The following is a 13,202-nucleotide window of genomic DNA, read 5'->3' as shown; positions in this document are numbered from 1 at the left end:
TCTGTCTAAAGGTTGAACAGATCCATCTGCCTTTTTTAGCTTAGTTTTGCATTGGGAACACTATGCCGCTAGTTCAGTGATTGAAATTCTCCGTCAATCACCTTTAGGTAGCAATGTTACAAAATTTTGAGATTTTAAAAATCAAGTCTGTAATTTATCCCATCAGATAAAGCATAAAAATAAGTTTAATTTGACACCTAATTCACTTTCATATCTCAAGTATTTAAAAAGTTATGGCCATTTTCATACTGGGAAATGAGCATCTTGTTCCCTATTGATTTTCTATGGACATAACAAAAAAGTTGTGATCGTGAACAGTCAAAAGCCCATAACTTTCTTAAAAATTAAGAGAACTGAATGAAATTTTCAGTTATCATAGATTGAAGCATTCTGAAACAAATATAAAATAATCTTACTTGGATGACCTGAAATTAAAGCATATAATTAGTTAGTTACCTAATTGTAGCTAATTTCAGACTTCAATTACTAGATCTAAACATCTATCCATTTCTTAATAAATGATTAACATTTTTAAATAGCCTAAATGTCCAAATAATATTCACAAATAATTCACAATAAAACATGATTTTTAAATCTCATTTACATTAATTTATAGGCCAAATGGAAGGAATTCAGTGTTCAATTGCTGTAAATAAATGCCCATTTAAATCAGCTTTCCAGTGGGTCCCTGTGGAACTCGCTGGTTTAGAACGTTCACATTGCGGTAGATTTGTGCCCCAAATGCCCAGAAAAATACTGCGCGATATAATGGGCCCAAATTGAGCTACTCGCAATATTAAACTTTGTATAAAGGGATCTTTAGAAGCCCTTTTTAATGTAAAAATATACAGCCCACCTTCTGCTATCTGCTTTATGAGACCCTGCGGTTGCTGGCGATCGCGGGTTTAGAGATTGATTTTTAAACTACTATAACTATTATTCAAGGCCTTTAAACCTAATAATAGCTTTTGCGACGGGGTCTTCCAGCGATTTTTCGTTAATAATTAACTAGGCTGAACATCTTCGATTTGAACAGCCTAGAGAAAATCGCGTTTTAAACCCGCCCCCTCTAAACGGCGCCAAAATCGCGCACACCCTCAGCGGCAGATTTTCAAAGACGCTTCAGGTAGGCTTTGTAACATACCTACTTTAGGCATCTATGGTGTTCTGGAAAATGTGTCCTTTTACAATAATGCAATATTTAATTTGGCTCTGCATGGTGCACTTTGGAACAACACCATTTAATTTGTTCCGACAAGTCTTTAGAAATGGTTTAGCACAAGGATTAACACCATTAGATGTTGTCCACACCACTGACATAATTGCGGTTGGAGGTTCCCTGTTTAATTTCCAGAGATAAGCAAATTGAACTATAAATAGGCAGAATGGAAAAGCTTTCCAGGAATCACTGATATATTTCATGTTAACGAAAGGTTTACCCAAAGAAATTTCTAGTTAATTGAGGTAAAAAAGATTCATCAGCATTACTAGAATTATGAATCATTGATACAGATATGGTACCTTAATTAATGCATCCTTCATAGTAAACAATCACAATTCCGTTGATGCCCAGTGCATTCAAGGCTTTGTAGAGCGATTGCCCTGCAAAACCTCTGCAGCCAACCTCGATGGGCATACACCTTGCCTTCCAGCCCTGCTTATGGCAGTCTATGACCAGCTCTTCATACTTGGCCATCTTCCTCTCATGGGCCTCCTCCAGACGGTCCTCCCACGGCACTGTCAGTTCCAACAAGACGATGTTTTTGGTCGCCTCTGAGACCAGGAGGATATCTGGCCTCAGGGTGGTCGTGGCAATGTGCTGTGGAAACTTCAGCTGTTTCACCAGGTCTACGGAAAGCTGCCAGTCCTGCGCAGTTGCCAGGATTCCTGACTGATTCCTGGCTGCTGTGGTTCTTGGCAGCTGCACTCCGGCCTTCACGAAGGTGATCATCTGGGTGGTGGGGCGTTCTCGTCTGCAACTGCTGATTCCCATGCTAATGGCTTCTGCAATGGGTTTGAGAACCTGGTCGTGACGCCATGTGTACCGGCCCTGCCCAAGAGACTTTGGGCAACAGCTCAGGATGTGCTCCAACGTCCCCTTGCCTGAGCATTGCGGGCAATCTGGAGATTCCGCTTTGCCCCAGATGAAGAGGTTCGATGGGCTGGGCAGGACATCATACACTGCCTGGACCAGGAACTTGATGCGCTGTGGTTCAGCCTGCCAGAGCTCAGTCCATGTGACTTTTCGGTCCATGGCCTGCTCCCACCTTGTCCAGGCTCCCTGCTGCCTCAATCCAACTGCTCTGGTACACCTCTCCTCCTCCACCACTGCCCTCACTTCCTCCTGGACCAGCCTGCGCCTCTCCTTCCCCTTGGCCTTGTCAAACTGGGGAGATGGGAAGATTCCCAGGCCTGCTCTTCCCCGAGTCACTGCTCCCACCAGGACTCTGTGGCGTATCCGGGACTCTGCTTGCAGCACGGCTTCGTTTGATACAAATCAATTTCAAATCAAAACATAGTTCTGCTGATTATAATGAGTACATTGTTTGATGCTTCCCTACATGGACCATGTTGAGTGCTGCCCTGTATTCACCGTGTTCAGCTCAGCCAATGGATGAACATGATATAGGCTTAAACATCCCTGCTCTAAGGAGGAAATAAGCCAAAGGACACTGGTAGCAAAGGCATACACTGTGAATATTTAGTGAAGAAAGGATTTAGCTAAATTGTGTTATTCCCCATGGTCTAATCAACTATCAGTGTTCAATGTTAAGGCTATAGTGGTCACTAGCTGTACAGCTGCTTAAGCACTTAAAGATTAATATTCTGTCAATCAGCCCTGAATCCATCCTTCTTGGAACATTAAAGAGACAGCATGGATAACAAAAGCACGATTTAACAAAGAACTGCAGGTCATAGTTGCCAATACAAGGACAAGGAGAGCTAATCCTCAAGAGGCAGAGCTTGAATAATCAGTCAGTTAAATGAACCTATGTGTCGGGCACTGAACATGTGTCCAAAGAATATGAAGGATTAATGTGAAGTAATGTTCCTTAATGCAGAGAAGGATAACAATGAGAAAATATGGTCTGATGTAATTATATCTAGCTTATAGTGCCAATCAGAGATCTCAGCGTCAGAGAAAATAAACGGTCTCAAAGCAACATTTCTTTCTCATTTTTCGAGAACTTGGGACAGGTTTTCTCAGCTCAGCCACTGCTGAAATATTCACATATTCCCTTGTTGCTTTACGGCCTCTTTTACAACGCCCCCCCCCCCCCCCCCACCCCTCCCCCCACCTCATTCCTATCTGTACCTAAACTCATACCAAGTCTCATTCACCCATTAACTCTGGTATCTATATAGGTTCTCAGCAATGCCTTAATTTTAAAATTCCCACCATTGTTTTTGAATCTATTGCTTGTCAACTGTTTTCCTAACCACGTACTATCCTATCATTTTCTGTGATATCTGCCCCCCCTTCATTCTGGCCTTGTGCAAAGTCCCTAACGTAATTACTCCACCACAGGTAGCCACGCTTCAACTATTTACTTCCTAAACTCTAAAATTCTAACCCCAAGATCTTTCTTTTGTTTACTCTGCTTAACTCTTTTCAGTAGCTCCTTACAACCTGTTTCTAACATTTGCTTTAGTATTCAGGAACTTCTATTTGTGGCTCTGCTGTGGAGAACATTATCTGAGATAATGCATTCATGTTATTTTGCTACAGTGAAGGCATGTGAATCACAGTTAATGTTGCCATTGTTGATGTTGGTATAGGTAACTTGCAAACTGAAGTGTTCAGATGTGATGCTCCCGTTATTAAGGCATTGAATGGATACGATGGACACGCTGACTCGTCGTTTTCATGTCTTTGAATAGTTTTGCATTATTTAAGTAGGTCAAAAACTGTCCAAGTCCATGGCAGCCACAGCAATGCAAACAATATAGATTAAAAAATAAATATGCAATCTGAAAAGCAAAGCTTTTACCTTAGGTGGCTCATCTGACAGGAAACGACTTTCTCTGTCTGTACCGTCAGAGAATGGAATCTCATAAATAATGCAATTTATGCTGTCCTTCAGAACCATTAGCAACGTGCATAAATAATCGTGGCATTATTTACTGAGATGTGGAAAGCCACATCTGTGGCTCTTCATAGTTCACAAATGGAGTGCTGTCTTCCAATCCTGCCACAAAGCACTTTAAAGCTTCTTAGGACAATGCTGAAGCCATTACTGCTATTTTAGTTATTTAAGCTACAGTGCATAAACCTAACAAGATCGAATCAAACCCCTGGTCTTTATTTTCCAGTCTGTAAATGGATGAGCTTTCAACTCATTACGGGCAATTGTCCAAAAAGAAATGGCAGTTCTCCAGTTCCATTCTAAAATAACTATATTAAATTTGTGAATTTAGACAACAATCACCTTTTGGATGTTGTTGTGCTATTCAGTAGGATATGGAGCATCAAAACAGGTCTCATTCATCATGTCTTGCTTTATGATTTTGCAGAAGGACGCTAGAAATGAAAACGGGAATCTTGCTTAATTATTTGCTCTTAAGATTATTTTCACAGCTTCATGAGAAATGCTATAGCTTCTCTCCCGATTTCTTCCCACTTCCCTTCTGTAAAAACTAGTTGAATCTACCACCACTCCATTAACTAGGCATCCAGGGGGAAGCATGTAGCATCCTACCCAAGTCCTGTTCATAAACCCACCCTGTTCCAAATGAATCTAGCCATGTACTAGTCCAACCTCATTTAAACAAATGTAAGTACACAATGATAGTTCAATAAAGAAGAGAACACATGCACTTCAGGTCAAGTGAGGTCCTCCGTTGCATTTCAGGGATGAAGCCTTATTTTTTTTAGGATGATTATGGTAGACCTTGCTGCAGAACACACAGGGTACTGGAGACAGCAGGAGGAGGAGGTGGAAACTAATATTTGCATTCTATACCATTACAATAATAATGGCCAACAGTTGAGAATAGTAAGATTAAACGAGAACTTACCAGTTTGAAGTTTGATCTGTATTTTATGAGGAGTTACGATGAGGGATTACGTGAAGAACCCGCTCAGTGCGCAGGCGCGGCATACTTCCAAGCAGCGGTGTGGAATCACAGATAGACACAGTTATTTTGAAGTAAACATAGTAAAGATAATTATTATTGTACCGCTGCTGGCAACCCAAATACCACCGACCTTGGTTGTGTGGCAATAAAATTATTTCTATTCTATTCTTCTATAAGGAGACATCAATTTATTAGTTTGATCCATATAATGAGGGTGGGAGCGGAGGGCACGTAATCCCTCATCGTAACTCCTCATAAAATACAGATCAAACTTCAAACTGGTAAGTTCTCGTTTAATCTTACTATTTTACTTCGGAGTCACGTGAGTGACTACGTGAAGATTTCAAAGCTCTGTGATTTCAAACCGTGTAACAGTTTCATTTCACTCACTGCCGAAGTTCTTGAGGGAGGAAGTGTTATCGTAATGAACCAATGAGTCTATTTGTAGAAAAACACAATGGTATTTTTTAAACAATAACAACAAAGAATTAAGTTGCTCCCCTGGGCTTAAATTAAATATTTGCAGTTCGTAAATCTTTACTGCAAATAAACCAGGTTTTGCCAACGGCTTATTATAAAATTTCTGAACGGTCTTTTCCCTTCCCACCATCCTGCTGTAGCCAGGATGTGGTGTATAGGCATGTCCATTCTTTAGCCGTCGACATGGATGCTGCCCTGGTGGAATAAAATTTGTACATGTTAGTGTTTATCCCAGCAGTTTCTAGCACCTGCTTGAGCCATCTCGCAATGGTTTGGCTCGTACCCCACCATAAGGTTTTTGTGACTGACCCACAAGGCTTTTCATCTCCCTCGAATATTCTGGTTGTGTCTATGTAGGATAGTAGGTAGGTCATGGCACATAACCGTGGTTCTGGTGGGTAAGCCACGACTGGATTAGGTGTTCCTGGTCTGCTCTGTTTGACCAGTCGCTGGATAACGACAGATCTGGTCTGGAGCTGTGATCATGTTGTCCAGTCGCAATAGGTGTAGTGACTGGACCCTCTGAGCGGATACAAGTGCCATCAACCTAAGCGTCTTTAGTGTAGCTTGCTCGAGGCCGGGGGATCTGGCTGGTGGCCATTCCCTGAGATATGTCAGGACCACACTGATATCCCAAATATGGGTATACCTGGGCTTAGGGCTTGATATTGTAAATGCCCTTCATCAGTTTTACCACCAGTGGATGGGATCCCATCGCCTGTTGTCCTGCCGCTGGTTTGAGATAAGCAGAAAGAGCACTCTGCGCTGTGTTGATGGCACTGTAGCTGATCCCTACATCGTGGTGTAGATGGCCAGGAACTCCAGTATGTTGGTGGCTGTAGCTGTTGCGTATGTTGTCCATGTTTCCTGGCAGTACTTCTCCCTTTTTTGATGCTGGTTAAGTACTGCCTCTTGGTGGATGTTCGAAGGGATGCCGACATGGTGGTGATGGTTTGTTTGGACAATCCCAGTTCCAGGTAAGGTCTGTTCAAACTTGCAACCCAGGCGTTTAATTTTCTCATGGCATGGGTGTTTAGCTTACCTGGTAGGTAAGTAGCTGATAGCCAAATATGTCTTTCGACATACCATTGCTAAATCATGTTGACCAATTTGTCGCATGATAATGATTTTATGCCACCCATATGGTTAATATAAGCCATCACCGTAATATTTATCAATTTGTAACCGAACATGCAAGTGCTGCATATTAGATACATATGCTTTTAAACCATAAAAGGCGCCCAACATCTCTAGATACTTAATGCCCAGTGTAAGTAGTAATGATGACTCTAGTTTAGTCCATCTACCACTTGTGCTGGATATGGAGTTAGTTGCTCCCCAGCCTTGAGCACTGGCATCTGTTTGAATAACTAAAGTAGGGTTAGTGATAAAGATAGGGCTGAAACTATGCCAAACGTTTTCTGCCCACCACTGTAGCTCTGATATTGCTTCAGTGGGTAAGTTCATGACACGATCATAGTGACCTGTATGTCGTTTTATTGCCCGTACCTTTGCTCTCTGTAAATTTTTTGATAGTGCAAAGGTCCGAATTGTGTAGCCGGAAATGCTGCTACCATTTCCCCAATTACTCTTGCTACTTGTCGAATAGTTGGTCGCTCGTTGAACATTAATTTGTTGCATGATTGTGCTAATTCAACCATTTTTGCCTTTGGCAAGGTAACAGTCATATGGACTGAGTTAATTGTGAAGCCCAGGTAGTCCATGGTTGTGGATGGCTTCAACTTAGATTTATCTGGATGTAGGACGAACCCCAGAGTTTCGAGGAGCTGTTTTGTAGCTGATACTGCTGCCACAGCCAATTCCATCGTTTTCCCTACTATGAGAATATCCTCCAGATATGCCATGACAATATGTTTTTGTTTTCTTAGTATTGCCATGGCTGGGTTCAATATTTTGGTGAATAATCTTGGGCTGAAGTTCGCCCATAGGGCAATGCTTTGTACCATCCAGATAAATTTTAGGTATCTGCAATGATCCTTGTATATGGGTACTAGATAGTAAGCATATTTAAGATAAATGCTTGCCATGAAGTGTCCTTTGGAATTCAGTTGTTTGGCAGTAACATATGTCTCCATTTTGAAATGTATGTACTTAACAAATTTGTTTAGTGATGTTAAGTCAATGATGATGCGACAGACACCATCTTTTTTGGTTTTAGTGAATATATTCGATACAATTTCCAAAGGTTCATGTTTGGTCTTTTCGATGACCCCCTTTGTGATAAGTCTCACCAGTTCAGCTTGTCCCTCACGTTTCTCTTTGACGGAGGGAGAAATACCCTTTGGGGCCATTGTTGAACTGGCGGCGTTTTTTCTGACATGAATTGTATTTTATATCCTGTAATGTTGTTGAGTATATACTTGTCACTCGTGACCATACCCCATGCTTCTTTAAACAAGTGTAATCTCCCCCCTGTTAATAAAGCACCCTTATTCTCTATATGCTGGTAGGGACCAGACCCACCTACCTCCATGGTTATTGGCGATTCTGTTTCTTCATTTTCCTGAAGATTTTGTTCTGACGTGCTGGCGATGTTGGGGGGAGGCGCATTTTCCAGAGGGTCCGCTGTGGGCCCTGATCTGAAAGATCTTTGGGGATAATGTGTGGACCCCAAGCGTTCACCAGTCCCATATTGCGGACGTCGACTGGTGGATGCCGTGGGGTGCTGCCACTTGGGTATCGGAGGTCTTGGTTTGCTCGTCTCGGGGCCTGCCCTCATTAGGCCAAAGCTTTTTGATGCTTCCTGCATCTCCTTCAGTTTTTATTGAAATCTTTCCCAAATAGCAGCGCGTCCGTTTCCGCAGCTGGGGCTTTACACAAGCCAGCAAATTTGAGATTGAGGGCAGGTCTTATGTTTCCCTCTGGAGATTGTTGATCTCAAATTGTGTGGTACACATTAATGCCAGCACATCCTGCTGGCAGGTATCCATCTCCGTGGTCTCCACGGAACGAGCAAAGGCTGTGATGGCTGACGTCAGGAGCCTTAGGATCCGCTGTAGTTTGAGTTCTTGGGTCTGGATGTGTGACCCACATGCCCCCAGATTTGGCTGTTGACACTTTTTACTTTGAGGGCCTCACCGTTTTCTGGTGCTGTGTTGTTTCAGCACCTCAGCGAGCACCTTTTCCAGTAATGGTTGATGCTGGCCGCCATTCTTGGTTCCAGCGGTGCTCCAGCCCGTGGGGTTGCTACAAGCGGTCCATCACACCCAACAGCTCTTCATGTTCCTGCACCCCTGGCATACTCCCGAATTCGTCCGCCTGCCCCTGTTCCAGACCAGCCCAGCCCTGGTCACCAATGCTAGCCTCCAGTAATGAGGGAGCAGAGGGCAATGCATGAGGCACTGTGGAGGGGGTGCCTGACCTCCCTCCGCGAGAGTGCTCTTTCTGCGCCTCTCGCTGGAGCTGCTCCAATTGCTGTTGGATGCAGCTCAGGCGGCTGTCTCTCCTCCATTTAGGTGGAGACATGTCCCCGTCCGACGAATCGGACGCCACCGGCCGGATGCCTGTTCGGATGGCTAGACATCCAGCCCGCAGTTCAGGCACTAGCGGGACTGGGCTCGGCGCGGTGATGGGGATAGCGGGGCGACCGGTAATTGTTCCTACCGCCTGTTGCTGCCCCCCCTACAATGGAACGCTCCTCCGCTGGAGTCGAGCGGGGGACAGGTTCTTCTGGAGCTTTTGCCTTGTAGATGCGAGAGCGCCTCTCAAGCAGCGCGTCTCGCAGGCATCTGCTCCGTGAGCCGTTCCAGCGGCTCAGGCGGCTCTCTCTCCCCCCGTGCGGGTGGAGAGACGTCCCGTCCGACATCGGGAACACCTGCCGGATGCCTCTCGAGTGGCTATGCGTCCAGCCCGCTGCTTCAGGTACTAGCGGGCTGGCCTCGGCACGGTGTCGGGGAATTACGGAACACCGGGTCGCTCCTACTGCCTGTTGCTGCCCCCCTCCCCAACGGGAAAACGGGGGACAGTTTTATCCAGAGCCTTTTTCTCTGCCTGTAAAAACACAAGCAGAAAAAGGCTCACCTGTAAAAGAAAACCCGACCTCAGGGTACTCACCTGACGGTCCGGTTCATCCTGTAACGGGACAGCCTAGCTCCCGTGGCAGCCGCTGTTGCACTGCTGGCATAATGCCGCGCCTGCGCACTGAGCGGGTTCTTCACGTAGTCACTCACGTGACTCCGAAGTAAAATGAATACTGGAATGGTGAGATTATAAAGTTTCAGAAGAATAACTAAGATGAGCTTTTGTGAAGATAACAGATGCAGGAAATTATCTCGCACAAAGTGTAATTCTCCACACATTGCTTCATTGGTGCCCTAAGGTTTTTGTCAATATTTGAAAGGAAAGACAGGGAAGAGGTGCAGTAATTTTAACTCCTCACAGCGGGCTGCTTTTAGCGAGACCGAGCTGTCAAATATACTAAAAGATACAATGCAGCAAAATCTGTCATTTTCCACATTTAGCCCAAGTGCTTCATGCTGTGAGTGCGAACAGCTGGCTGCAATTTCAGAAGGATAGTGATTTCCCCAGCACTATTTTGGGGGATTTGGAACCACTAGTTAAACCAAGATGGATGGAGAAGAAGAATTGACTTGTTTGTCTTGTGGCTGCTTTCTTCAACGACTCTGTGAAAGGTTTATTTCACAGGAATTTTGTCAGCAAATTATTTAGAAAATAGTGTGGATGTAATCAGATTGGAGCCAATTTTTTTAATGGTTCTGTACAACCTCTGGAGATGATCAAGCAGCATCTGTGGAGGTAAAGGGATAACGGTGCATTTTTACTGGTTGGCTTTCTTCAATATACCGAGGAGACTCAGAATATCACATAAGGAGATGGCAGGTATTTGGAAAACAGATAAAACTACTAATGCTGCAATGTAAAACAAGAGAGGAAATGATGGAAGAATTTATAAGTCAAGCAGTTTCCGTTGAAAGAGGAAGGGCTGAAACAAGATTGGCTGCTTGCAGAATCTGCTGGGCACATTTTATCCGTGAATTTCAAAATAACCATTTTCTTCCTCATAAATCCACACCCGTGGGTCTCTGTGCACCCTCAAGCAAAGTTTGCTTTGAGACTGCTGGTTGTACGGAGATGAGAAATAACTGAGAGCACAGCTGATAACACCTATGAAGAATACAACCAACGACATCCAGGCCAATATACTATAAAGCAAACGAAAACAAGAAAACTCTTCAAGCAAATCATCAGCATCAGATACCTTGACAAATCCTGAAGTTCTCCTCAATATTTTCCATTGGGATCTCCAATATGGTGGTGCTGTGCAGCATGATAGATAAAGCAGAGAGAAAATAACCCATGTGCTTAAAGGGAAAAGGCAGAAGGAGATAGAGGAGACAAATGACATACAGAATATGCTGGAAACACTCAGCAAGTCAGGTAGCATCCTTAGAAAGAGAAACAGAATTAACATTTCAGGTCTAAGACCCTTTATCAGAACAGATCCACACAATTCCAGGCTGGAACAAAAAGTGTGCAGGAAGACAAAGACGATATGTTTATTTGAACTGTAATCTTGCGCTCTGACACTGTGCAAACCCTTCATGTGCACTTCTTGTACAATTACTAATGTTTCCTCTCTTCTCCCAAGAACTATATCATGATACCACCTTCAAGCAGAAGTAGAGCACTCAGATCTCTGTTGGCTGATGTCATCTGGGATTTGGTATCAATTGGGATCCTGCCACAGTTATATCCACTCATACAAATGCAGGGGCAGGAGCAGGCTCAGCCATCAACACACGGCATCATGTTAGGTGATAGCTGAGGAATGGGGTTGGCAGAAAAGAGGTTGGGACAATGAAGCTTTGAACCAACTTTGAGGGTCAGATGGCCAGATTGGTAAAATTAAATGGTTAAAAGGGTATAACGTATTGGTCTCTCAGGCGCAGCTGAATTTGTATCAAAAAGTAGAGTGTTCCATAAAATATGGGACAGTTGGGAACTCTCCTCCAGAGTGACATCTCTGGAGGTGTTAACTTTATAAGCTAGATAGGGCTCTTAAAAATAGCAGAGTCAGGGGATATGGGGAGAAGGCAGGAACGGGGTACTGATTGGCGATGATCAGCCATGATCACATTGAAGGGCCAAATGGACTACTCCTGCACCTATTGTCTATAAATGGGAAGTATACCTCGACCATTTAATTTGCATTGATCAGTATTATTTTTGCATGGGGATAAGGTGGTCTTTGAAGTGCTAGGGAAATGGATGGACTAAGGTTAGATCAGCATCTCTGTTTTGTTTTGCACACATTGTGCAGTGAATGCTCAAATAAACGAAAGCAGTGTCTCAGTGTTCAATTTTGCTTGTTATGCACTATTATACATTAAATCAGTGTTATTTGTTTTGTTGCTTTTACAGCTCGCCCATAGGAATGCTCATTTACTCCGCATACTCCTCGAGTATGTAAAATTCATATACAATTGAACAATAATTGCAATGCACATGCCAGAACACTGATGAATTAGCTTTTAACTCTCTTCACAAGCATGTAAATAAATGCCATAAAATTACTCACTCCAGCTGTGGGCAATGTAAATTAAGTGCTAATGGCCAGAGAAACTGAATCTTTCAAATAAAAGATGAGGCAATGTGGCTGGTTTGATAGATGGTAAAATTCTCTTTATGGTCACAGAGGCAGCTTCCAATGAATCTGGCACTGCTGGAGGCAATCAGAGGAAGGTAAATACTGTTAGGGCAGTCCACAACCCTCGGTATACAATTGGTGGAAGAGCAAATGTAGGTCAATTTGGAGAAGGATGGCAGAATGAAGAAGACATTAGGTGGTATGCTGCCTCGTAAAACTAAACTTCAGGAGTACTTGTGTGAAGGGTAATGGGATACTTGTCAACACCTCTCTAACAGCCAGCCAAGAGTAATTGTAGCGAAAAACTGCAGATGATGCAAGTCTGAAGCTAAAGCAGAAAATTGCCAGAAATACTCAGCAGGTTGGGCAGCATCTATGGCAACAGAAATAGAACGGACTTGTCTGCTCATGAAATGCAGAATGTGCCGGTGCATGCATAGCCCAATGACAGCATAGAGCTAATGCAGGGTTCATTCGTAGACGATGGAGTGCATCAAACACAATTCAGCTCATTACCTCATTCCACTCTGCACAAAATGAGTATTTCAAGCACTTTTTTTACATTTCACTTTTTATTTGTAGCCATTTGCAAACAGAATGATCATGTCCATCTTCCGGTAAAAAAACTTATGGAAAGGATACCAATAGTTGCCAATTAACTAAGTGTTATAACAAAATCCAGCAACTAAGGGACATAATAGTTGTATAGATTTGGTTTCCGATGGTGCTCCTTTTCAAATTAAATCCAAGGACCTAAGTCAGCCAAATATTCATTCATTTATAATTAATCTTGGTTCTTCACAAAGAGTGGTGAATCTCTGGAATTCTCTGCCACAGAAGGTAGTTGAGGCCAGTTCATTGGCTATATTTAACAGGGAGTTAGATGTGGCCCTTGTGGCTAAAGGGATCAGGGGGTATGGAGAGAAGGCAGGGATGGGATACTGAGTTGGATGATCAGCCATGATCATATCGAATGGCGGTGCAGGCACGAAGGGCCGAATGGCCTACTCCTGCA

Source organism: Amblyraja radiata, chromosome 28, assembly GCF_010909765.2.
Source record: "Amblyraja radiata isolate CabotCenter1 chromosome 28, sAmbRad1.1.pri, whole genome shotgun sequence".
Taxonomy (NCBI): domain Eukaryota; kingdom Metazoa; phylum Chordata; class Chondrichthyes; order Rajiformes; family Rajidae; genus Amblyraja; species Amblyraja radiata.
The sequence above is the reverse complement of the archived record's forward strand: the minus strand, read 5'-3'. Positions refer to the sequence as shown.